Genomic DNA, 26,602 nt, shown 5'->3' on the forward strand with positions numbered 1-26,602 from the left:
CCAGCACATGCAGCACCAAGTCTTGGAAAACTTAACAATGTCCAATAAAATGTGGCTGTGTTGACATCATGTAGGGCCCCTGGGTCCCTCAACCACCTTTTCTATCTGCCATTTGGTTTGACATACGCAGCCGTCTTCAAGAGCCTGTGTTACTTTCCCGTAGATGCAAGGGTGCAGACCGGCTCCAAGTTTTGTTAGGTTCGAAAGTCGTTGTATGTCACTCACCTAGACAAGGAATGTGAGTCTGAAAGGACTCCTCACCATGGGGATCTCTAAACTGGGAGACTGTTGGCCTGGACTTACATCAGTACAGACTGTCTCCCTGAGGTAGAGTTGAAAAGTAGTTAAGAGTTAAAAGGAGAGTGTTTGGTAATTTAAATAAAGGTGGAGAGGGAGAGGAAAGGAGGGGAAGGAGTCAAGAAAGATGACCAGATATCTGGCATAGGCAACTGGATGCCCCCAACTGAAGTAGGGTCTACAAAATAAAGACCAGGTTTAGAGGAAGTAGATGAGTTCTGCTTTTGAGCACGTTACATTTGAGCTACACTGGAGTGGATAGCAGCTGTCCATCAGTCTGTGCCAGACTGGCTTGGTCCATCGGTATCCTGGTTTATTTCATGCCCATGTGGCCTGTACCTCCCACCATATTGCACGTCCTCAGATGATGTCTGATGCCTACTGTTTCTTTAGTATCCACCTGCAGAGAACTTCATATGGGGTACACTCAAAACTGGGGCTAACACTTGTTGATTAATGGGCTGGGAAAAAAGATATTTGAATGCCTTTCAGGAGAAACCTCCTGCCTCACAACTTGCTTGTGTGTTTGGGGGAGGGTGTTTCCTTGGACCCAGTAGAGCCCAGTGTAGACAAACAGCTTTGCTGCTTCAGTCTGCTCTCTTTTTTTCCTTTTTTGAGATGGTCCTCATATGTCTATTCATTAGGTTTTTTAAGTTGTTAAGCTACATTAAACTGAAGTTAGGGTAGATGATTTCATAAATCTGTCATCCTGGCTGCATTCCTTTCTATTATTTTATTCTGTTACTTTATTCCATAAGATGGATTGAGAGCCAAACCCAGCTTGTCCCCGTTGCAAAGGCAGGCATGTCAAATAATGATCAGAGGACACAGGGAGAGGACTCTGACCCAGGAGACCAGAGACTTTTGAACCATCTTTTTATGATAAAGACACCTTAAGCTCCCACATGTTAAGAAGCAGTAGAGTTGATTCTTCTTTCCCCATTTCCTCACTGCTATGAAGAGTACTCCATCCCCAGGGCTCTAGTTTGTGGAAACTTGGAGCTAATTTTTAAATTCCCTTTAATCTTTACCTTATTCAGTCAAGACATTATCAAGCCCTGCACATTATTCCACCTTATCTCTCAGATCCCACTCTTCTCTCTTCTGATTTCTTGGCTCTAGAAATCAGAGTCTGAAGCGGAGGTTTATGGGATAATATTTTATTGAGGAATACAACCCCGGGGAAGCAAAAGTGAAGGATTAGGAAGGCAAAGCAGGAAAAAGGAGCAAATCAAAAGGATTGTGTTACAGCTGGCCATAGCTTCTTGAAAAGCTGTGGCTTCACATGGGGAAGATGTCTTCAGATGGGCCATGTGAAGCACCTGCATCCCCAAATAGTCTGTCTAGGGGAAAGAAGGGAAAAGCTCCCATTATTCAATTTTTGTCTCTTGGGGTGTTAACTGCCCTGCACTTCTGGGTCTTGTATGTTTATGTGTTGTGCACAAGTTTCTTAAGCATCGATGGCAACAGGGAAGCCCCACGGTGGGGGACAAAAGATGTATAGCATAGGGGTGAGGCGAGGCCGGTCTGTGCATGCCCACAAGCTACACTAGGGCCCTTGTTCAGGACAGAAGGCTGAATCTGGCATAACTTCCTTACCATTTGTTGCATAGTCCTAAACCTGGTCTAGAACCAAACTGGTTATGTCTGGATTATCTCAACAGACCCCTAACCATCTTCTTTTTTTTAATAACATTTTTATTGATTTATAATCATTTTACAATGTTGTGTCAAATTCCAGTGTTCAGCACAATTTTTCAGTCATACATGGACATATACACACTCATTGTCACATTTTTTTCTCTGTGAGCTACCGTAAGATTTTGTGTATATTTCCCTGTGCTATACAGTATAATCTCGTCTATCTATTCTACAATTTTAAAATCCCAGTCTATCCCTTCCCACCCTCCCCCCCCCATCTTTTATCTTTTATACTTTCACATGTCTAGTCTTTCCCTTCTTCATTTAATTTTTTTAGTGGGAGAGGTAATTAGGTTTGTTTGTTTATTTATTTGATGGAGGTACTGGGGATTGAACCCAGGACCTCGTTCATGCTAAGCATGCACTCTTAACCACTGAGCTATACCCTCCTCACATCCCTTCTTTAAATTCACCAGTTACTGGTAAGAAATCAACAATCCGTAAAAGCTATTTTAATAGAGTCCCCTTGTTATGCAGTAGCCACTGTTGTTCATCATATCAAATCAAAGCTCCTCAGTTTGGCCTTAACGCACCCGAGTGCTGCCTCACCCCTCCCCCACTCCCCGCCCTCCATGTAATGGCTTTCTAAACGGAATCTCATGGGATCTCTTCTCCGGTTCAGGTTCCCTGCTTCTTCTCTTTCATATGTGACATACTTAGGCAAAACCTTTGGCCCACATGTCCAAATGTTCTCCTCTTCTCCGATACCTCAAATGTCTAGCCTTACAAAAATAATAATAGCTAAGACTTCTTGAATACTTATTATGTGCCAGGCACTGTGCTAAACGTTTTGCATATAACATCTCAGCTAACGTATTTTAAAAACCTTTAAGGCAGGTATTATTATTATCTACATTTTACAAAGGAGTTAACTGGTATTTGGAAAGATGAGGCATTTTGCCCAAGATTATATAGCTAATAAACTGAACAGTAATGACTTAAACTTTGGTTTGTTTAAACTCCACATAAAACTTCCTATTTGCTGGAAGACTTCCCTTGTTAACTCAACCCAGCAGTGACAACTCTATTGCTCTGTGACTGCTCAGCAGTTACAAATGTAGTTTCATTATGCTGCTTTGCCACTTTTGAAACATTACCTTATTAAATGTTCTTAAGTCTTTTATTGCTCTGTGTGTGTGTGAGAGAGAGAGAGAGAGAGAGAGACAGACAGACAGACAGACAGAGACAGACAGGAAGGGAGAGATAGCTTCTCAAATGAGACCCTAGACTGGGAGGCCCCACAAAGCAGGGACTGACCTCATTACTTTTATATCTCTGTCATCAGAGGGCAGGGCTCTGCTCTTTGGCACTGGGACCACAGAATACTAGAATGCTTACAGAGCAGTGTTCAGATGTGATTTTGTACAAAACAACAGTGTGGCCCCACATAAGAAAAGAGCCCACTCCTAGATTCTTCTCCCTAAGACATAATGAAGTTAAGATAGCCCAGGGAACAGACGAGGGGCTGACTTATGACAATAGTGATCTTTATGTACAAAGATAAAATTTGTAGAGTAGGATATGATGAAAATCTTTTAAGTCAAAAAGGATACGATTGTAGCTGAATATAATACTTACCAACTCCTGAAATAATGGGTCAAGGGAGGCACATTTTGAACCATAAAAGAATAAACACCTGAGGATCTTGTAGAACTATGGATCCTAATTCCATAGGTCTGGCGCGGGGCTGACATTCTGCATTTCTTACAGGCTCCAGGTGATGCCAAGACTGCTGGTCATGAGCCACATCTTGAGTAGCAAATATCTAGACTGTGCAAAAGACTCCTGCAAATAAATAAGAAAACCATAATAATGCTAGTAGAATAATGTGAGGAAACTCAAATACAAATATATGCTCCCCACTATTCTGAAGTTGCATTATTGGTAGTTCTTGCCTTTTTGTTGCTGAGAAGTATCTCATTGTGTACATACCACAACTTGTATATCCATTCACCAGTTGATGGACATTTGAATTGTTTCCAGTTTTCAGCTGCTATGAGTATTTGTATATACGTCCTTGAGGGAACATACATGTTTATTTATCTTGGGTAAATACCTAGGAATGCAATGGCAGGATTTTCTGGTAAGCATGTGTTTAGCTACAGAAATTGCTAAACTATTTTCCAAAGTAGTTGTACCATTTTCCATTCCCACCAGCAGCGGATGAGAGTTGCATTTGCTCCACATCTTCATCAACATGTGGTATTTTTGACTTTTTATTTTGAGCCATTGAAGTGAGTGTGTAGTGGTAACTTATTGTGGTTCTAATTTGCATTTCCATGATGACTAAAGACATTGAGCAACTTTACATGTACTTATTGACCATTTGTGTATCTTCTTTTGTGAAATCTCTGTTCAGATCTTTTGCCCATTTTTAAATTAAATTGTTTGTCTTATTGAGTTTTAAGACTTCTTTGTCTTGACAAATGAATTGGCAGATATATGTATTTGTGAGTATTTTCTCATGGTAAGTGTATCATCTTTTCATTTGCTTAATAGTATCTTTCAAATAAATAGCAGATGGTTTTTTTTTCAGGTTTTAAATTTCAAAATCAAATCCACCGTTTAAAAATTTTGTGGATCATGCTTTTTGTAACCTGTCTTAAGAAATGTTTACCTGCCCCAATGCTGTGAAGATTTTCTCTTATGGTTTCTCCTAGAAATGTCTTGGTTCCATCTCAGATTAATTTCTGTGTGTGATGTGAGATAAGAGTTGAATGTTCTTTTCTTCTCAATGGATATCCAGTTGTTCCAGCACAACCGGCTAGAAGAGTATCCTTTCCTATATTACCTTGGCACTTTTATCAAAAATCAATTGACCAAATGTGTGAATCTATTTCTGAGCTTTCTACTCTATTCCATCGTTTTTCCTTGTATCAATACCACACTCTTTTGATTACCACAGCTTTACAATAAATCTTAAATTCAGTTAAGTTCTCCAACTACTCTTTTTCAAAGTTGTTTTTGGTTATTTTGGTCCTTTGCATTTCCATATGAATTTTAGAATCAGCTTTTTTGTAGATTTCTACAAACAAAGTCTGGTGGGCTTTTGATTGAAATTGCAATGAATTTTCTAAATTCAGTCTCTTTAATAGTCAAATTGGGGAGAATAACATTTAAAAATTTTTTGTATCTTCCAATTCATGAACATGTTATATCTCTCCATTTATTTAGGTCTTCTTTAATTTCTTCAGTAATGTTTTGTAGTGTTCAGGTCCTGCACATATTTTGTTAAACTAATCCTTAGGCAGTTAATAAGGAGTTTTTGGATGCTATTACAGATAATATTTTTTAAACTTTCATTTTCTAGTTTTTCATAGCTAATACATAGAAATACAATTGATTTTTTTCATATATTGACCTTATATCCTGCAACATATATATGCTAGTTCTAATAGCTTCTTTTCTAGATTCTTTAGGATTTTCTGTGTACACAATCATGTTGTCTGCAAACAAAAGACAGTTTTACTTTTATCTTTCTGGTGTGTATGCTTTTTATTTCTTTTACTTGCCTTAGTGCACAGGCTAGGATCTCCAATATAATATTGAACAGAACTGGTAAAAATTGACATACTTGCCTTTTTCCTGATATTAAAGGGAACGTGTTCACCATTAAATATGATGTTAGCTGTAAGTTTTCCATAAATACTCTTTATCATATTGAGAAAATTCCCTCCTATTTCAAGTTTGTTGAGAGTGATTAGTGTTGAATTCTGTCAAATACTTATTATAAATCTACTGAGATGATCACACGGGTTTTCTATGTTTTTGCTTATATGATGAAATACATTGATTTTCAAATGTTAAACTTTGCTGGATTCAATTCATTAATATGTTGTTAAGAATTTTTGTATTTATGTTAATGAGTATTGGTCTGTAGATTACTTTTCTTATAATGTCTTTGTATGATTCTGATGTCAGGGTAATCCTGGCCCCATTAAATGAGCTAGAAAATGTTTCCTCCTCCTTTATTTTCTGAAATTTATAAACTGGTGTTACTTCTTCATTCAGTGTTTGATGGAATTCACCAGTGAAGCCATCTGGACTTGGTGTTTTCTTTAGGGGAAAGCTTTTAATTTCAAATTCTGTCTCTTTAATAGAATTAGAGTTATTCATATTTTCTATTCATGTGTCAGTTTTAGAAAGTTGTATCTTTCAGGAATTTGTCCATTTAATCTAAACTGTCAAATTTATTGATATAAAATTGTTCATAATTTTCCCTTATTAGCCTTTTAAAGTCTGTTGAATCTGTAGTTATATCTCTTGTCTTATTCCTGACATTTGTAATCTGTGTCTTCTTTTTGTTTTTCTTAATCAGTCTAGCTAGAGGTTTATCAATTTTATTAATTTATTTGAGGAATCCACTTTTAGTATCATTTATTTTCTCTATTGTTTGTCCGTTTTCTATATTATTGATTTTCATTCTAATCTTTACTGTTTAATCCTGCTTAAGACTTATTTTGCTCTTCCTTTAAGGCTCCTCAAAACTGAATCTTAGACCATTGATTTGAGACCTTTCTTCTTTTCTAATATAAGCATTTAAAGTTATAAATTTCCATTTAGGCACTGCTTTAGCTACATCCCACAAATTTTAATATATTGTGTTTTCATTTTCTTACAGTCAAAGTATTTTCTGTTTTACTTTGTGATTTCTCTTTGTGTCACAGACTATTTAGAAATATAATTAATTTTCTCAAATATGGGGGTTTTCCAGATGCACTGGCTTTTTGTTAGGCTTTTAATCTAATTCTTTTGTGATTAGAGTATACTTTGTATAATTTCAATCCTTTTAAATTTAGTAAGTCTTCTTTTATGGCCCAATAAATGGTCTTTCTTGGTGAATGTTCCATGTGTACTTGAAAATAATAAATATTTTTCAGTCAGTAGGGGTTATAATGTATAAAGGACAACTAGATCAAATTGGATAGTAACATTATTCAAGCCTGCCATAACTTTACTAATATTCTGGCCACTTGTTCTATCAATTCCTGAGAGACAAGAGTTAAAATCTGTAATTTAATTGTGGAGTTGTCTATTTTTCCTTACAGTTATGGTAGTTTTTGCTTCATGTATTTGATGCTTTGTAATTTTCCAACTACTTATTTATTATGATTTCCTTTTGATGACTTGAACCATTTATCATTATGAAATATCCTTCTCTGTCTCTGATGCTGTTCTATGTACTGAAGTCTACTTTGTCTGAGATTAATATAGTACCTCCAGCTTTTTTATCATTTATATGCCAACTGTTTCCCCACCCTTTTACTTTTGATCTATCTGTGTCTCTATATTTTAAATGTATTTCCTGTAGACAGTATATTGTTTGGTCATGTTTTTCATATTCTGACAATAATATTTAGACCATTTATGTTTAATATAATTATCAATATAATTAATATTAAGCCTATTTTTCCCATCTGTTCTTTGTTTCCTCTTTCTTCATTTGAATTAATTTAAGTTTTGGGATTCCATTTTTATCTTCATTATTGGCTTAATAGCTATACTTTTTCATTTTATTGGTTGCTCAAAGATTTATAATATGCATCTTTATCAAAGTCTGTATTCAAATAATATCATACCATTTCACGTATAAGAATTTCATAGCAGTTTACTTAAATTTCCTTCGTGCTATTGTTGTCCTATATTTTATTTCTATGTATGTTATAAGTCCATGGTACATTGTTATTATTGTTGCTTTAAACATCCAGTTATTTTTTTAAAGAAAATTTTTAAAGAAGAAAAAGTCTTTTAATATTTACCCATACATTTACCATTTCTGGAACTCTTGTAGGTCCAACTTTGCATCCAGTATCATTCTCCTTCAGCCTGAAAAACTTTCTTTAACACTCAGAATTCACTTAGCTTCTATTTGTCTTGGGGGGAAGTCTTTATTACACCCTCATTTTGTAAAACATTTTCACTGGATGTAGAATTCTATATTGTCATATACTTTTCCCCCAACATTTTCAAAATGCTCTTCCAATGTCTCCTGGCTTACACTGTTTCTGGAACATCTCTAAAGTTCTTATCTTTGTTCCCTTATGTTGAATATCTGTTTTTTCTCTGGCCACCTTTAAATTTTCAGCAATCTGATTATGATGTGCCTTGGTGTAGTTGTCTTTATGTTTAGCCAGCTTGAAGTTCACTGAGCCTCTTGAATAGACAGGTTTATAGTTGTTGTTTGTTTGTTTGTTTGTTGCAGATTGGGGGGAAATTGGCCATTATATCTCCAATTTCTTTTTCTGTTCCATTACATGGATGTTAAACTCTTGATATTGCCCCACAGGTCATTGAGACTTTTTCTTTTTGTTTTTCAGTATTTTTCTCTCTGTGCTTTGGTTTGTATAGTTCTCTGTTTTCAAGCTCACTGGTCTTTTCCTCTGCAGTGTCTTATCTGCTGTTAAGCTCATCCAATAAATTTCTCATTTCAGATATCGTATTTCAGGCTAGAGAAATTCCATTTTAACTATATCTTCTACTTTTGTCTTCTCTATGTTCATGTCTTCCTTTAAATCCTTGTACATATTTATAATCACTGTTTTAAGGTCATTGTCTACTAATTCCACTATGTTTATCATTTTTAGGTCTGTTTCTATTGTCTAATTTTCCTTCTGTTTATGGACCAAAATACACTGCCTTCTTGTGTGTCTAGTAATTTTTTATTGGACTTTAATATTGTGAATGTTACATTGCTGAGTGTTTGTATTTTGCTTCCTCCTTTAAAAACTGCTTAAGTTTGTTTTGATACATTAAGTTATTTGAAGACAAACTATCTTTTTGAGGCTTGTTTTTAAGCTTTGTTAGGGATGAGTCTGGGCTAGTTTAGCCTCAATACTAAGGCATCACCCTTCTGGAATTTCTACTGATTACTCCAGATGTTCAGTGATGTCTCTACTCTGGGTGGATGGAATTTGAATATTTCCCAGCCCTGTGTAAGTTCTAGGAATTGTTCAACTAACATTTACCAGCTGTTGTTCTTTGCTCAGCATCATGGAGTTTCACCCTACCCATGCACAAACTAGTGTTCATCCAAAAATTCCAGCAGATTGTATGAAGACTTCTGGAGCTCTTTCTCTGCATAGCTCCTTCCTCTAAAGTATTCTGACCCACCAGTTCTAGCTGCCTCAGGTTCCCTGAACTCCAATTTCTATCTCCTCAACTTTGAATGACAACCATTCTCTGCTTGATGCACACTTTCTCTGCTGCTGATGTTTTTTAAAAATTGCCTCCAGGTTGGAATCCAGGGTGATTATAGGATTCACCTTGTTTGTTTCCCTCTCTCAGGGATCACAGTCCTGCATTGCCTCTTTTCTCAACATTTGAAAATAGCTTTTCATATATATTTTCTAGTTGTTTACAGTGGGAGGACAAGTTCCATATCAGTTACTTCTTCGTGGCCAGAAGCAGGTCTCTTACTTGGCTTCTTATTTTCTTTTTCTCTTCATTTTTCATATTCTGCAGTTTCACTGACACTTGTTAGATGTGGATTTCTTTAGTTGTCTTGCTTAGAATTCATTGGGCTGCTTAGTGACTTGAATCAGTTTTAGAAAATTCTGTAATTATCTCTTCAAATATTGCCTCTGCCCTGTTTTTCTCTCCTTTTGTTTTGAAACTTTAACTAATGTGTGGCAGGTTTTCTCACTCTGTCTTCCGTATCTCTCAACCCTCTTCCATATTTTCATATTTTTTTCCTCTCTGCTGCATTCTGGATTTCTTCTGACTTATCTTCTAGTTTACCAATTCTCTCTTCAACTGGATCCAACCTGCCATTGGATTTATTCTACTTGGTTGCATTTCAAGTCCACTAGGTCACTTTTCATATTTTCCCTGCAACTATTTTAAAGTTTGTTTTAATATATTCCTGACAGTTTCAATGTCTGAATTTGTTGTGAATCTGTTTCTGCTGTCTGTTGTTTTTGCTGATTCTCATTCATGGTGCCTTCCCTTCTTGTATGCTTGCTTATTCATTGCCCTTGAATAATTACTTGCAGGGATTTTTGAAGTTTAGGATTCAGGTGACTTCACTGAGGGAGGATTTGCATTTACCTTTGCCAGGTGCCTGGGGAAATACTTGTCTGGCATCATTTTAAACTAAAACCAATGTTTGAGGTTTTCCTTGATTACCCAGGTAATGTAAATTTGGCTGCAAATCAGGTTGGCTTAAAATTTTTCTCCCTAGTCTGCTCAGCACAAGGACACTTTCTTGCAGTCCTTCAGGAGGTAGAAGAAGGGTTAGGTTTACTTCTATTTCACTCTTACCCCAAAGATGTAATCTTTCAGTTTAATGTGGGAGGTGTCTCCTATTAGACTCTTCACTTTAGCCAACTCTGAGGTTTAACCTCTGAGACCAGCCATCAAAACCAGAGTTCAAGTTTGCCTTGATCAGCAAATACCTTCTGGTCAAAAGTGGCCTCTTTGTTCCACTTACCACTTTGAATGTTCACTTTCCATTACATTTGGCCTGATATTTCCTTACTATGTTGTCAGCTCTTTGATGCTTTTAAGATGTTTTAAATATTTTATCCAGCATTTTTAGTTGTTTTCAGCAGGAAAGTTGATTCAAATAACCTAGCCTGTCATGTTCTCAGAAACTGAAGTGATTTTTGTATTGTTTTGTTTTAATAGAGTCCATCACATAGTCTCATAAGCAATTCAAACTAGCTTGATTCTGTTTTTTCTTTTGGAGGGTTTTGTTTGTTTGTTGTTTTGCTGGCTAATGTGTCTTCCCAAAAAAGAACCTATTTTTCCAAAATCAAGTAATTGACAATATATTCTACAACATGAGACTTTGTAAGGATTCAAATATAAACCAACTCCTTTTTGGAGAAATTATTTTGGGAAGATAAAAATTCACCTTATATTTAGGCAAATGTGGTTTATAAAGAGTCTTTCACAATACCTAATATAGAATAGGTATTTAATAAATATTCATCTTTCTCCCCTCTCTCCTCCAGCTCTTTAGGGTTCCCCTTTTTAAAAAAATTTAAGTGGCCCAGTTATTTAAAATAATGTGGTATGTCCCTGCTTAGGATAAGTGACATGGTTAGCATGACATTTCTCTAAGCCTCTTCTAGTCCACAGTGGAAATCACATGAACTGCTCATATGCATGCACACACACACACACACACACACACACACACACACACACACACACACACATAGCCACATAACCTTATAAATTACTGGGTTTTATAGCCTTTTATTTTACAGAGATTGTTATTAAACTTAACAACCAATACATCATAGAAGAAACTTGAGTTCCATTTAGAAAATGAAGACTTTTTTCTTAGTTCCAGATGGAAATAGTCTTTTTTACTCACATAGATCTTCAGAGTTTCTAAGGAAGAAATGAGTAAATATTTAATGTAGTATCTTTCTTAGTGACTCTAGTGAGGGTAGGCCCACCTTCCCACCATAGAACAAGCATATTTCTGGGATACAGGGTCACTGTGCAAAGGATGTAAGGGTTAGGCCATAGCCACTTCTCTACCTTCTAAAACAGATCACAACAATTTTTGTAAAATTGCAAGAGGATAAGGAGGTGCAATTGCCCTCCCCAATTCTCACTTCAAATTTCTAATCATTATTACCAGCACCACCTACACATTAAAATGACTTTTTCCCTCCTATCAATCAGGGTTTTGTTTTGTTTTGTTTTGTTTTGTTTTGTTGGCTTCAGCAGAAATTTATTTCTCAGCTCTGGAGGTTACAAATCTAAGATCAAGGTATCGGCAGGCTTGGCTTCTTCTGAGGACTCTCTTCTTGGCTTGTAACTGGCCATTTTCTCCCTGGTCTTCTTATGGTTCTTCCTCTGTGAGTTCCAATTATGTCTTTCAATTCATTCTTCTTCTATTCTGTGATTTCCTTGCTCATGGAGTTCTGTCCATAATTTTGGAGAAGACCAAGAAAGATAGAAAACCACAAATTCATAACATTTCAAGTTTAAAGCATTCTTAGAGATGGCTGAATGCAATACTTTCTTGTCCAAATAATTAACTGAAAGGCCAGAAAGGTTATGAATTGCCCAAGGTTACAGACTCACCAATAGAACCCTGGGGTTCTTGACTTCCACGCTATTACACATCGCTCTACACTATACTGCTGGTTTCCTGTATGCTACTCAGGGCTTTTCTCATCTGGACTTCATATTTGAAGATAGAGAGGTGAGGGCAGATCTTGAGGCCGGCTAAATGAAGTTCTTTACATTACTGCCAGGGGAATTGGAAGGATTGGGAATGCAAGGGAATGTAGAGTTAGGAAATGCATTTGAGAGGGAGAGAGAAAGGAACAGGGTCTGGAAGTAATGGAAGCTCAGGACTGATGAGAGAGGAAAAGGCATCCCAGGTAGAGAAAACTATATTTGAAACCTCAGTCCAAAGAAAGGATGAGATATGTCGGGGGAGGGGCACAATAACAGTAGTGACAAAAAGGTGGAATACTAGCTGAGGTCAGCAATGTTTAGATAATGAGGCAAATTTCAAATAATACTAACTTTCCTTTTCTGGAATAAGGAAGAGAGATATGAGACCAAACTAACATTTGAGAAGCATTGTAAGAGACCTGAGACACTTTTAGCTGAAAAGTTATGAAGGACACAGATCTCCTTTTTCACAATGAGAGATAATGGGCTGCAATTGCAAGAGGAAATTAAGATTAAACGTCAGGGGCAAAATTCAACTAAAAGATGCCGAAGATTCAGGAAATCTTGAAACAAGGTCTAGAGGAGACACCCTTAGTCTGGGATGAGTTAAATTCAGTCCTGCCTGGAGGCAGAGGGAGGGCTGAAATGTCCTGTCACAGAGTCTGGAAGTCTGGATCAGTGCCGATTCACTCACGGAAACAAAGCGTCTCATTATGGAGAGAGGTGGAGAACAGAAGGAGAAATCCCCAACCTATTTGCCTGGGGCTTCAAAGCAGTGTAGATGCTTTCTGGTTTGATCAATTTTAGGCTCTGATTGTGACAAAAAGATTTCAGTCAAATCAAAATGAAAGATGGTCCCATAATACTACCATGAATCTTGGATCTCACTTACTGGGGAGTTTAGCAATAAACTGGGGAATAACTTGCAGGAACAGTTTAGGCACAACTGGGAATGGAAACAGAAGGAGGGATAAAATTATTGCTTGGTTTGGGAATTTAGGATTCAGCTCTGAGGCCTTGGAGCTTGTCAGGGAGGGTTGGTTAAGTGAGGGTCCTCCCAGTCTAGTAGCTATGCAAGAACCCGCTTCTGGGAACCCACAGTGAAGGCTGGGTGTGTCAGAGCGTGTGCTGAATTCCTGGCTTCAATTACAGACTAGCAGGCGGCTGAAGAGTCTGTCATTGCCGATGTCATCACATTTACAAGATTCATAGGTCCCCTCTGCAATAAGACCCAAGAATGAGGGCCTCTCCGCACCTGCAGCCACTTCCCACCACTGAGCGCTGTATGAAGAAGCAGAGCATTATGGGAAGTAGATGTCAAGATCTCTCTGGTGCGTCCACTCAGTCCCACCAGGAGAACAAGGAAATGGGAGCTTGGAGAATTTATCCTGAGCTTCGACTGCCCCAGGATGGCCTCCACATTATAGGTCAGAAAATCTTCAAGGGAAGAGATTTTTATTTATCTGGAATTAATGCAGAAGTATGGATAAGATGATCTCTCAAACTTTCTTTCAATTGAAATACTCTATGATACTTTGCTGGTCTATTAATTGTCTTCTGCCCATTAAAATCCATTTAAATTCTTCTCCCGCCAACATCCTAGGGGATTCAAAAGAGTGTAGGTGCTCAGTCTGTCTTCTTCAACTGATTGTTCCTAGGCTGTGTCCTGGAGATGCCATCAGAGAACTGAGGCATGGGGAACCGGCTTCTCACAGAGTGAAACTCCCAAATAACCAGCCTCACATTATGCTCTGACTCATGCCACCAACCCCACACTGTGCCCTGCAGGTCAGTGGGCTGGGAATCCTGCCACATCTGGAACAACTGAAGCTGGAATAAGATGTCTACTCTGATAGCCAGGCCTTACCTCTTCCCATCCCCTGCCCTGGATCACTCCCTAGCCTATGCCATAGGTCTTATGATAAGATGCAGCCAGTGATGGGCAGAGGATGTCAATAAGGGATCTACCCCAGGGCTGCCAGCTTCAGCTGGGGACATCCGATCAGTCTCTGTGGCTCATCTCTGATTCCTCCACCTGCCAAAGTATAGAATCCTCCCAGCCCCTGGAAAGCAGGCATTTATCATTATCCAAGTCAGCAGATGAGACCAGAGGGACCCATAATTCCTTCATTTGCTGACCGCCTATCATATGCCAAGTCCTATGCTAAGTGTTGAGTGTACAATGGTGTACAAAATAGATACAAGCCTTGTATGTAGCTTACTGTCTATTGGTAGAGACCACCAGTAAACAGATTCCCAAATAAATATTTAGCTCAAAATGTAATTAGCGTTACCCCCAAAAAAGTGAAATAAATTCACATTACTTTATCTACACAAAGTCACCCATACACACACATGCAAAAATACCACCTGTGTCTAACCTTAGTGCTCTTTCTGACACGTTGTTTCTGCTAAACCCAAGGCAGTGGAAGCATGGAGTTTGCAAAAATCCACCAAGCAGGTAATCCATAAAATAAAGAATCGACCCAATGTCAATACAAAAATTCACCTTGACTATTCCACTGATATGAAAATCATATCAGAATTGGTCACAAAATTCCACTTGCACATCTAGGTTGAATAAACTTCATTTTCACTTCCTCAAAGTCTTCCATCTCTGACGTAGAAAGGCAAAATATATTTTTGAGGAACAAGAAGTGCATGCGGCCATAGGGAAGAGAGGTGTGAAAGGATGGATTCAAGTCACTCTGGCTTCGTCTCTTTATGTCCTGTTCTGAAATCACTGAGTCTTTGGCCTGAAGACAGAACTTTGGAGGTCTCCTCATCCACTCCATCACCTCCAAGATCATGCAGACGGTTGGTAATTGATCCAATTCTTCTAGCTCTTCAGATAAGGGGACTATACAATTTCCTTTGATCATTTCAATAATCCACTTTGTTGGGAAGTTCTTTTTTGTTTGGTAATTCTTTTCTTTCTTTCTCTATAAAATTAAATTCCTTTCTTGGTATTTTGTCTTTTAAACTTAAATGTACCAAAGGGAAGAGGTGGGCACATTACAGTATCTTTTCCCTCTCATCCATATTTAAACGTCATATGGAAAGTGGCCATCCCTTCCTTCTGCTTCAGAGGAAATTACAGCAGAGGTTCAAGGTGGAAATACCATAAAAATCTGCGATTCTAGAGATGAGACTCTCTTTCCCTGTGGTAATTAGCATGACTCAGATTTAGAAGACCTCCCTCTAACAGGCTGGCAAAATCCAAAGGCAGTTTCTCAGTGAATATTTCTTCTCCTCAAGCAGGGTCAATCCAGAAAGGTACAGATCAGTGGACAGATACTAGGTGTGAAGGTTTCTTTGCTTTACCATGGAATACAGGAAATATGGGTTATACAGGAAATATGGGTAGACTGAAGGATGCAAGAAGCATGTGACTAGGTAAGTTAATTTCTGTAGGGTCATTCTATGATTCCAGAAGAGAACCAAACAAAATGAAGTACAGAATCCATGTGAATAAATAATCCAGCTGAAATTTAAGCAATATTTTGAAAAAACTAGACCTTAGATTTATATTATAACTGGTCTTGTTCTTCCCCCTATGTTAGCAGAGCCTCACTCAGAAAGTAGTCAGAGTTCCAAAAACCTTGATCCCTTTTTCTCAAAGGCTAGGAGAAAGAACAAAAATTTCAATTTTCCTGAAGTTATTTCATTTATTTCCCTGCCTCCAGCTCAAGGAAGACACATTATCCTAGATTGGTCATCTAGGGCCTTCGCCAGTTCCACCCTAATCTCTCACTGAACCAATTTCTTTTTATTTTTCCTACTTAGACCTTGTGCTTCAGCCAAGATAACCCATTCACCAGCTCCCACACCCCTACTCATTCCCACATCTAAGCCTGTGATTGAATGTTGTCTCCTATCCCCTAGAATGTTGCCTTCATGGCCTCTATTTCCCACAGTCTCCCCTCAAAACCCAGATGCTCAAAACCCTTTCCTCCAAAGAGTCTTTCTTTGGACTGAGATAACTTCTTTGCTTCATTTCACCTAACCTTTTAGTTTTTCAACAATGTTTAATTGCATAAACCAGCACGTGTGTGTCTTTCTATGACAGAGAGAGAAATATTTGCTGCCTCATTTGTTGTATTTTAAGTTCCTTGAATGCAAGGACCATGGTTTCTGTTTTTTAGGAATACCTAGTCTCCCCACTCTCATTCTTAGAGTTCTTCAGTAAATGCTAAAATTATGGTTGAGACAGACTAACTCATCACAGGATAAGGCACAAAACAACTTTCTGTATCAAGTTCTGAGAGAGGGACCAATGCTGAATAGCAATACCAAGAATGGGGAGAGTGGCTAACAAAGAAGAGAAATCCTCACTCTGTTCTGTTTTAGAGACCTCCACACTTTCGACATTGGGAACATTCAATTAAGTAATTTCCCATATCAAACCAATATCTAAACAATCACTCAGAAAGAGCACTGAGTATAAGCTATATACAGAGAGAAGCATGGTAACTTAGAGTAGTGTCTGGTACATAGCAGATGCTCAGCCAGCATTTGTGGAAGGAAGGAACGATGGAAAGGAAGGACTGAGGGAGGAAGGAAGGGATCAAGAAAGTCAATAGCTTCTGTATCTCTCTTTATTGTCACCTGTTAATGTTGGTTGATTTTCCAAGCAAGAGAAAGCCAGTCAATGACTTCTCTGACTGGAAGAATTGGAGGCCATGGGGGTACATACAGAGTTAAAAGGAAAAGTAATATCCATATGTTGAGGTTCCCTGTATGATGGAAAACAAGATGCAGAGGAACAGGAACATCACTAAAAGATCTGGGCTGAGGTATAGCCACCCATGCTGGGGAGGATGAGGAAAGGTTAAGGACATTTCTGGAAGATAGTCTGAGAAGACTTTCTGGAGGAGGAAGAGGAGATAATAAACCAGAGTTTGGCAAGAAAGAAGCTACAAAATTGAGCACCTGAGGACTAGAACTGAAGAAATTACCCATGTGGACCATCAGCAATGAGAGAGGCGGGAAACAGTCTAACAGTTCATCTTAGAATGCAAAGACCTTGTTGGAAGTCAGGAAACCTGAGATGGTGGGGGAGTGAACAGTTGATGGGAGGGATTGGTAAGAGACCTGGGAGATGTAGATCTGTCTTTTCTTAAGCATATGGAACATAAGCAGTCAAAAAAAAAAAATCCCACTCTTCACCTTCTACCAACAAGCAAATGGGAGCACAGCTGTCAGCCCTTCCTCTGGCACCTGACAGGAAAAGTGCTGTCAGCGACATTATTGTAACATAAAGAAACAAGCTTGGTGCCAAGAGTGAAATGAATACCTCTAAGCAAGCACACTGCCCTTTTTGCTGACATACAAAATCCTTGAACTGATCCCTTTCTCAGAAATCAGTTTCTTCTAATATTCAGATGGTTCTCCCTTGATCCTGGTTTCTCTCTGAATGGCTTGGCATGGACATCTCTTCAAATGCCCTTTGCCCACGCAGGAAAGCTAATCTCAAATCAGTCCGGAAACTTTCCAAAGCTGGATCTGCTTTGGGGGTCTTCTCAAACTTGTCAGTTCCACCTGCACTTACATTAATTTAGATGCTCTGCTCTTACAGTAGGCAGAGGTGGAGAACACCCAAAGACTGCTTTGGACAGTACAAAATGGTGACATGGTTAGAGAAGAGCTGTAAGAGCAAAATAAACATAAAAACAACACCTGTTTTCCAATTAGTTGGTATTTCTTGAGCATCTACTGTCCAAAGCATTATGCTAAGCATAGGAAGAGATATAAAGTTCAAAAATACACAATCTCTACCTTCCAAAAGCTTACAATCTAGTTAAAGAGACCAATATCAATGATTCTAGCACAAAACAATGTTATTATAGAGGCTCAATAATGTGACACCCTAGTTACAGGAGAGACAGAAATAATTGTCACTAGAGAGATCTAGGAAGTATTCCTGGAGATTTTAAGTTGGACTTAAAAGAAGGAAAGGACCTTGATAGGTTGATGAGGAAAGGAAAGGCATTCCAGACAGAAAGAACAGTATGTACAAAGGTCTGGAAGCAGAAGAGGGTAGAACAAGTTCAAGAACCTCAAGCAGACCCATGGAGGTTGTAGCCTAGGTTATGTGAAGGGATGCAGAGGTAAATATACGCAGTGTCACTATGGAGGGCTCTGAAGACCAAGCCACAGAATTTGGATTTTATTCTATACGTAATCAAGGACCAGGTAATTGTGACAGATGTCCTGTATTTCTTTGCAATTTCTAGATAACTGACTCAATTTCTGAAGTTTGAGAACAATCTTCAAGTTATCATAAGGAAAATGACCTTTCACCTGGACTCCACCATGGAGGCACGTCTTTACCAAGTTCATCTGCATTTATATGACTCCACTGGACATAAAAGTTGGAGGCCAAGGAAACATGTATAGTCTCCTTCTTAGGAAGGTCTTTAACAGAAAAGGGATTTTTATCTACCTAAGAAGCTGGTGGTAATAGTTTTGCTTTCCATCAGGAGGCTTATTCAGATGGCCACAAAAAGTCCCTTCATGGACACAGGCAGACAATAGGAGAGAGAGAGAAGTGTAAATAATATAATATTGAAGAGTTATAAAATAATGGAGTCCTAGGAGGTAAGGCCAATTGAGGCAGATTTATGGTGGAAGAGACTTTTAGGACCAGGTAGACAGAGAGGAAAGGAACAGGGTTGAACAAGGAGGACACAGAAATGGTACCTAAGATTGGAGAAGGAGGAAACTGGCCTGTATAAATGTTTGGAGGCAAGTACCAGCAAGCCATGTGGTGAATGTCATGTGTGGGAGACAGAGAACAAATGAATTCAGCGGCAATGGAGAGTCTGTAACAAGAGCCAACAAGGACTCAGTCCACAGGTAAACCAGTTTCCAGCACAGTACCTGGGTCAACATTGGATCTCACTGCTGGCCTCTCCAGAAAGAGAGGTAGGAACTTCAGTCTCCATTTTTCCCTTACACTTCCATGAGACGTGGGTTACATTCCTTGTTGTTCTGGTCATTGACTCATCCTCCTGTAATGAATCTGAGTGTCCTAGTGTATGGTGCTCTTTATTGTACTGAGGGACAAAGTGACGCCAGGGCAGAGAAGACTGTTGGGTCCAAATTCAAATTATACTTAAGAATGAAGTTCTGCTTGGCCTAAATTTGTATTCTTAGGATTTTCCTCCTTATCCTCTGTTCCCCCTTAGGGGATGCTGAATTTTGCCTAAGCCAGATGAGGGAGTGGTCAGATGTGGAAGTTAGAGGTTATTACAGAATGACTTCAGAAGGACTGCTATGCTTTCGGTTAGCTGCCTCTCACAGCCCAGACTCCCTAGGTTAAGGTGCAGCATTCTCACTTCTAATTCCATTTGAATTCACAGATGAAAGTGGCCACTATGGAAATTTCCTGAAGGATCTGACAGTCAGAGTAGAAATTGCTCATTGACCCTTCTAAGCAACCAGTGAAGCCATGTTGACCTGAGCCACAAATCAAAACCCAAGTTCAGCTTTGCTGAGTAGAACAAACCTTACATACAGCCCAACTGCAATTAGAAGTTGGTGGCCAAGGCGTCCCTGAAACCCAAGAGGGGAATCTCTCTTCCTCATGTTCTCTCTAAGCTCCACATTCTACCACAGAAGACAGTTAAAAGGAGGTTGCCCCACACCCTTCTGGAGGAAAAGGGTACATTTTGGGATGGTTTGGAGGCATCAAAATGGTAAGCAATTTTAGGGTACAATTAAGACCTGGCTGTTCAACCCTACAATAAATTACCATCAAAGACACTCACACGTCAATAGGGAAAAAAACACAAGTGCTTGCAAGACAATGTGTGTTTGATGCTCATAAAAAAGATAAAAATATAGGTCATCATCATGTAACGAGCTTGTAGGTGTCAGAACGTGTGCGGTTGGGGGAGGCAGGGGAGGGGAAATGGAGAGGGATCAGCAAACCAAAAAGGAGGTGGAAATCTGACTCTGTCCCCAAGTTCTTCCCTTAGGTGGAAAACAGTGGGTGGAAATGGGGGGCACAGAAGGACCCCTCCCTCATTTTTTATTCCTCAGGACATCCCCTTCCCTGCTCCCCGCAGCAGGATTTCCGACATATTAATCACCTCTCCCATTTTGAAATCAGCCGGTCAGGCTATTATTCAAGCATTGTTAATGACACCATTGGCCAAGGTATCAATTAGGCAAGTTGGGATAAGACGAGCAGAGAACAGGGCTGGCCAGAGAGCAGAACACACGTCTGTTTTGGTGGAGGTAACCTACACAACAGAAAGAGCTCCCAACTCTCCTTTTCAGCTCCCCTGAAAGGCAACTGCAAATGCACTGAATTCTCCAGTCAAGACCTAAACCAAAACGCTACTTCATAAGTGTCCCCTACCTTGCCCCCCAAGTCAGCCCTTAACTAGACTTCAACTAGTCACATCAGATCACCCAGAATATGCAGCCAAAGGGTCACAGCTAACCAGCTCTGGGTTGGGGTTATTCCTGTGGTTGGGGCCCAGCGTCAATGGAGGGAATGCTTCCCCAATTCACACTCTGAACTTACTTTAATATCTAGCTCAACATTTTCTCATCCAGAAAGCTTATTTTTTTCAAATATGGAAAGTTTTCCTATTTGTGGATTCTTTGTTTCTTAAGTCCAAGAGCTGAGCATCGTTTTCCTCATTAGACTTTCCTAAAGACCAGAGCCTACTCTTTGTTTTCCTCCCACACCAGATCTCTCTGCCTCTCACACCTCCCCGTACCCTTTCTCTCTGTCAAGACAGGCTCTGTTCAGCGGGGCTGTTTAGAGCAAATGTGTACGAAGGTATTCACATCACTGAAATTTGGATTCTGGAAAAAGGAAGGAAACCAGGACTAGAATCAAAATTGCAGCACAGTAGGAGTCAATTTAGTCATCAAGATGTCCTTCCCATGACATACTTAGGGAGGTTTTCATAGCATTTTATTCCTAGACTCCAATCTCCTTGAGTCATTCCCCAGCTCTTCCTCACCTTTCCACTCTCCAGATGGATACAAGTTCTTTCCACACCCACCAATCATCCAGATCTTCAGAGAGATGTGGGAGACTCTAAAAGGACAGGAAGTCAATGGCTCATGTCTTTAGTGTCTTTCGGACCTGAAGAAAGTGGCTGAGACAACTCAGTTCCAAACACCACAACCAAAACTAGAACTCTCTATCCAAGATATTCATGTTTGGACTCTTGATGACACTGTTCTTACCTATTCTATTGGCTAAGAAAGACCTTTTCCTCAAACACTTAGCTCCTTGGGTTCCCTTTTGCCCTTGTCCTCTGCCCTTTTACCGCCTCTAATGTCTTTCCTGTAACTTTACCCTAAATTCCAAAGCTCTAAGCTACAGTAGCCAATAGAAAATAAATTAATCAACTTTCAAACTGGAGTAGCCAGGATTTTTAAGATGGAAAACCAAAAAAAAATTTTTTTTCTGATTAGCTTGTACGTTCCCAAAGGGGAGACACTGTATTATAATTTTCTTTTTTTCAATAAAAGCTTTATTGAGATATAATTCACCTACTATATAATTCACCTATTTAAAGTGCACAATTCAATGTTCTTAATATATTCACCAGGTTGGGCAACCATCAGCACAACCAATTTTAGAATATTTTCATCACCCCAAAAGAAAATCCTTTATCTATTAGTTCCTGTTCCCCACCCCAACACTCCTAGCTCTAGGCAATCACTAATCTACTCTCTCACTTCATAGATTCACGTACTTTGAACACTTAATATAAATGGAATCATGTGATATGTGGTCTTTTGTGGCTGGCTTCCTTCTGTTAGCATAATGTTTTCAAGATTCATCCATGCTGTGGCATGTATCAGTACTTCATTCCTTTTTTATTGCCAAATAATATTTCATTATGTGAATATTCTACATTTTATTTACCCAGTTGATGGACGTTTGGATTGTTTCCAGTTGTCAGCCATTATGAATAATATTGCTGTGAACATTCATATACAATTTTTGTGTGAATATATGTTTTCATTTCTCTTGCACATATACTTAGGAGTGGAACTGCTGGGTCACATGATAATTCTAGGTTTAACATTTTGAGAAACTGTCAGACTACTTCCCAAAGTCGATGTATCATTTTCTGTCCCACCAGCAATAAATGAGGGTTAAAATTTTTCCAGTCTTCACCAACACTTATTATTTATCTTGTTTTTATTATTGTAGCCTTCCTAGTGGTTTTGATTTGCACTTCCTTGATAGCTAATGATACTGAGCATATTTTCACGTGCTTACTGGCATGTATATCTTCTTTGGAGAAATGTCTATTCAGATATTTTGCCCATTTTTAATTGGGCTATTTGTCTTTTATTATTGAGTTATAAGAATTATTTATATATTCTAGATAGAAGTCTCTTATCAGATATGTGATTTGCAAATATTTTCTCCCATTCTGTGGATTGTTTTTTCACTTTCTTGATGATGTCCTGTGAAGCAAAAAGTTTTTAATTTTGATAAAGTCCAACTTATCTCTTTTTCTTATCATGCCTTTATTTAAGAAACCATCACCTAATTCAAAGTCATGAAGATTTACAACTATGTTTTCTTCTAAGAGTTTTAAATTTTTAGCTCTTACATTTAGGTCTTTGATCCATTTTGAGTTAATTCTCATATACAGTGTGAAGTAGGGGTCCAATTTAATTATTTGCATGTGGCTGTCCAGTTGTCCTGGCACCACTTGAAAAGATTATTTGTCCTCCATTGAATTGTCTTGGCACTCATGTCAAAAATCAATTGACTGTAAATGTGAGGGTTTATTCCTGGACTCTTGTTCTATTCCATTGATCTGTATATTTATCTTTATGCCAGTACCATGCTCTCTTGATTACTATAGCATTGTAGTAAGTTTTAAAATCAGTAAATGTAAGTCTTCCTAGCTTATTATTCTTTTTTCAAGATTATTTTGGCTATTTTAGGTCCCTTGAGTTTCTGTATGAATTCTGGGATTATCTGCAAAGAAGCCAAATGGGTTTCTGATATAGGTATTGCGCTGAATCTGTAGATCAGTTTGGGAAGTTTTGCCATGAACATGGGATGTTTTTACATTTACTTAGGTTTTCTTTAATTTGGTTTCAACAATGTTTTGTGATTTTCAGAGTATGTTTTTTACTTCTTTTATTACATTTATTCTTAAGTATTTTATTATTTCTGATGCTATTGCAAATGGAATTTTTTTTCTTAAATGCACTTTTGGTTTGTTTATTGCAAGTATTATCATTTTCTTTTTTGTTTTTGTATATATATTTTTATTGAAGTATAGTCAGTTTACAAAGCTATCAATTTCTGGTGTACAGCATAATGCTTCAGTCATACATGAACATACATATATAACTTTCTTTTAAATACTATAGTGCTGGGTGTAATTATTTACCTACTATGTGGAAAGTGCTCTGCCGTGTTGAATGGGAAATAAAGAGTATAATATTTGGTTCCTAAACTCAAGGAATTTACAATCTAGTTAACTAGAAACAATGCTTTACACACATTTCACCTTTACAATTTTTCAAAGGTATTTCAAATATTTCATCTTACTTGATCCTGGCAATACTATTCATCCATTTATTCAAAAGTATTTATTGAGTGACTAGTATGTGGAAGCACTGTCCTAGATGCTAGGAGTTAAATGAAGAGGAAAACAAACACAATTCCTGTCTTCCTGAATATCTCTGTCAATTTAGGAGGACAGATATTAATCACGTGAAAGTTACAAATTACGAAAAGTGACATATAAGTAAAGTATATCGAATAGTAAGTAGGGCAGGAGGGGGAAGGGTATAGCTCAGTGGTAGAGTGCCTGCCTAGCATGCACAAGGTCCTGGATTCAATTCCCAGTACCTCTGTTTTAAAAAAAAAAAAAAAAAAGATAAATAAACCTAAAATTACCTCCCCTCATTAAAAAAAAATAGTAAGTAGGGCAGTAACCCATTTTGCAGAGGAGAAAACTGAGGTAAGCAAGAGCTTAAGAGTTCCAGAGGCAAAGAGTGATGAATTCTATGAGAAAGGTTAGGCTCTTCATCTTTAACGGTGAGTTGTTGGATTAGAACAGAACATTTCGGTTTTATTTCCTCACTTCAGCCTAAAATAAGGGAAAGGAAGAGGTAAGGCGATCGGCAGGATTGTGAGGCCTCCTGTTCCAAATAGGTCAGGACATTTGGGCCGCCAGTCTCTCTCTCTCTGCTGGACTCAAGCAGATATGTCTTCCCACAAAGAACACAGTCCCTTCCTACACAACGCAGTCCCTGGGCTCTGCCTGCTGCCCCACTGCTCTAAGCATAGGGTGGTTTAAACTGTTTGTCAGCACTGGCCAAAGTAAGCTAAATGGATTCTTTAGTATTATTTCACTTTCTCCAGGTTCCAACCTCCTCAGTACTAGTCAACCTGCCCTAGCTTTTGCGAAAAACACTCTGGAGTTATACTTTCCCAAATAACTTTAAGATACTTTTTAAAAGATTCACAGAAAATTGGGGAAGGACAGGGTTATAGAGAGCTGATGACTATCCTATGAATGGACTATAGAAAGAAAATTTTTTATTTCTTATGTATTATACACATACTGGAAGAAGGAACAATATATTTTATTTAACAGGGGAAGTGGAGGTCTGGCAGTAGTCCAAGGTCTTACCCTAATTTCATCTTGACAAGTAGTGATGAGGCCAAGTCACAAACTGCAATCGTGGAGCCTGGACCAGAACCCAGACCTCCTGACTCCTCTTACAGTGCTTTCGCCACTGCATTTCAAGAGACTTCATAAATCCTTGATCAATCTATTCAACAAGCATGGTCTCATTGTTAGGACTAGGAGGTACAAAGGTAAATGAAATAAAGTTCTGGCTCTCCTCATCTGCTCTTCCTGGAGAGTTCAGCCCCACCACCTCGCCCCCACCCCAAAGAGATGGGTTAGGTGCTTTCAAAACACTTGTGCATTCCTTCTTTCACAACACTTTACACACTGTATTATACCTATCTGTTAATATGTCCATTTCTTCTACAAGTATATACCGTGAGTACTTTGTAGACAGGATCCTGTTCCCACTACCCCAGAACCTCACACAGTGCCTGGCACATAGTAGGGGCTCAATAAATCTTTGCTGAATGAGTAGATGGGTATCTGGTCCAGTCCTTCTTGGCACACTTTATTTTGCTAGCACAAACCTATGTAGTATGTAGCCGCATAAATCCCAAGTGAAAACTGGAAAGCTGGTACATCCACACTGTGATTAATGGCATCACCAGTGGAGCAGATGAAACAGAACAGCATCCATGAACCTAACAGAGCAGTTCTACTCCCTCCTCCGACATACCTGTACCAAAGTGGAGATTTGGATTCAAGTGAAACAACAAAAGTTGGTTTCATGTTGGATGTATTTAATAAAGTGGGATGTTTGAGACCGAACAATTCAGAAAAGCTCCTTTTATTCTATTTCATCCATGAGTAGCCAATCTTGGGTTTAAATAAGGTGCTCTTTTTCAATGGCCAGGTTATCTTCTCATATGCTTCACTTTGGTTTTGCCAACAAGATAACAGAAGCAGTTAGAAGAATGAGTTGCCTATTTAAAGCTAAGCTGTTGCTAAGCAAACCCAGAGAGAGGGGAATCTTTTTTTGGAAGGGAGAGTATTTTTTTTTTTTTGAAATATAGTCAGTTTACAATGTTGTGTCAATTTCTGGTGTGCAGCACAATGTCCCAGTCATGCACATACATACATATATTTGGTTTCATACTCTTTTTCACTAAAGGTTATTACAAGATATTGAATATAGTTCCCTGTGCTATACAGAAGAAATTTGTTTTTTAAGTCTATTTTTATATATAGCAGTTAACATTTGCAAATCTCAAACTCCCAGATTTATCCCTTCCCAACCCCTTTCCTCCAGTAACCATAAGATTGTTTACTATGTCTGCGAGTCTGTTTCTGTTTTGTAGATAAGTTCATTAGTGTCCTCTTTTTTTCTTTTTTAAGATTCCACATATGAGTGATATCATATGGCATTTTCCCTTCTCTTTCTAGCTTACTTCACTTAGAATGATGATCTCTAGGTCCATCCATGTTGCTGTAAATGGCATTATTTTATTTTTTATGGCTGAATAGTATTCCATTGCATAAATATACCACAACTTATTTATCTAGTCATCTGTTGATATTCATTTAGGTTGCTTCCATGTCTTGGCTATTGTATATAGTGCTGCTATGAACATTACAGTGCCTGTATCTTTTCAAATTAGAGTTCCCTCTAGATATATGTCCAGGAGTGAGAATGCTAGATCATATGAGAAATCTATTTTTAGTTTTTTGAGGAGTCTCCATACTATTTTTCATAATGGTTGCACCGAACTACATTCCCACCAGCAGTGTAGGAGGGTTCCCTTTTCTTCACAGCCACTCCAGCACTTACTGTTTGTGGACTTTTGAATGATGGCCATTCTGACTGGTGTGAA

General features: G+C 38.4%; 1 protein-coding gene and 1 long non-coding RNA gene across 2 annotated transcripts in view; one reads left to right on the plus strand and one right to left on the minus strand.

The window, feature by feature from the left end:
* The window catches only part of ATP5MC2 (ATP synthase membrane subunit c locus 2), a 284,046-nt gene that overhangs the window by 94,198 nt on the left and 163,246 nt on the right, over positions 1-26,602 (plus strand). The window lies entirely within an intron of this gene.
* LOC105076298 (uncharacterized) overlaps positions 1-26,602 on the minus strand; it is a 150,769-nt gene that overhangs the window by 7,728 nt on the left and 116,439 nt on the right. Inside the window, exon 3 of the long non-coding RNA XR_006728163.2 lies at positions 3,577-3,783. This is a non-coding gene — a long non-coding RNA (uncharacterized LOC105076298). The remainder of the gene's footprint in view (positions 1-3,576; positions 3,784-26,602) is intronic.

This window comes from Camelus bactrianus, chromosome 12 (assembly GCF_048773025.1).
Source record: "Camelus bactrianus isolate YW-2024 breed Bactrian camel chromosome 12, ASM4877302v1, whole genome shotgun sequence".
In the NCBI taxonomy this organism is placed as follows: domain Eukaryota; kingdom Metazoa; phylum Chordata; class Mammalia; order Artiodactyla; family Camelidae; genus Camelus; species Camelus bactrianus.